We start from the raw sequence: 841 nt of genomic DNA on the forward strand, positions 1-841 counted from the left end.
CCTGCGTGCCCCCCACCCCCACCTTTCGGTGCTCGTCATTTCTTTTCAGGCGGGATGTGGAAGCTAAGGATTATTTAGAAACTGTATCTAAGTGTCTGTGGCTCCCTCTCAGGGTTGGTCCACTCACCTCCCCACCCCCAAAACCACCATTTTCTGCACCGAAGTGCTGGCGCGGGGCTGGCACAGGGAAAGGCTTGGACTCTCTGCCATCCTGATCCCTGGGATTACTGGGCAGCACTGACACTCACACCGATTTCAGAGGACCGCGGGGACTTACTTCCTTCTGCTTTTCCCCTCGACCAAAGGGCAGACGGTGTCTGGACTGGCAAAAAGGACCAGGATGAGAGGGACTTGGGCAGACATAGGCTCCTGGTCACGTGAGGGCCGCGCGTCACCGCCGAGCTCAGATCCCCAGTTACCACTTTGACCCACGGCGGTGCTGCAGCTCTGCCAGTGTTTCCAGATCCCCAATGCACTAGGCATCGTCACTCACCTCTCTTTGTTTATATTTGCCTTTTTTCTAGTTACCAGGGACAGTCAGTATCCAGTCTTGGGGGTTATTGACTCTTCCTCTCAGCAGCTTCCCCTGATACCCACCTCTCCCCCTTTCTCATCAGTCACCAAGGCCCATTATTTCCCCTACACTCCAGATCCTGCACTGAAATTTGACTATTTCTCCTTAATGAATCAATACCATATGCCACCTCTCCCAGTTTAAATCCACACCCATAACTCTATCATGTCCATGTAGGCTCTGTCAACATGGTTTGCATCTCTTGTCACTTTCACGGAAGATAACCTTTCATTTTTCCATTACTTAAGAATTTTATTTTTTTGTGAG

The 841-nt window shown here is 51.1% G+C and overlaps 1 protein-coding gene across 3 annotated transcripts in view; it reads right to left on the minus strand.

Moving 5' to 3' along the window:
* Positions 1-464, minus strand: part of TCEAL1 (transcription elongation factor A (SII)-like 1) — a 2,126-nt gene extending 1,662 nt beyond the window's left edge. Inside the window, exon 1 of one of the 3 annotated variants that reach the window (XM_005865992.2) lies at positions 278-464. The gene's annotated coding sequence lies outside the window, so the exon portion shown is untranslated. Of the gene's footprint in view, positions 1-127 lie in introns of all 3 variants that reach the window. The other 2 variants (XM_014539493.1, XM_005865993.2) reach the window with 2 other exon arrangements.
* Positions 465-841: the final 377 nt, after the last annotated feature.

The sequence above is a fragment of the Myotis brandtii genome, unplaced genomic scaffold (genome assembly GCF_000412655.1).
Source record: "Myotis brandtii unplaced genomic scaffold, ASM41265v1 scaffold2186, whole genome shotgun sequence".
Lineage (NCBI taxonomy): Eukaryota > Metazoa > Chordata > Mammalia > Chiroptera > Vespertilionidae > Myotis > Myotis brandtii.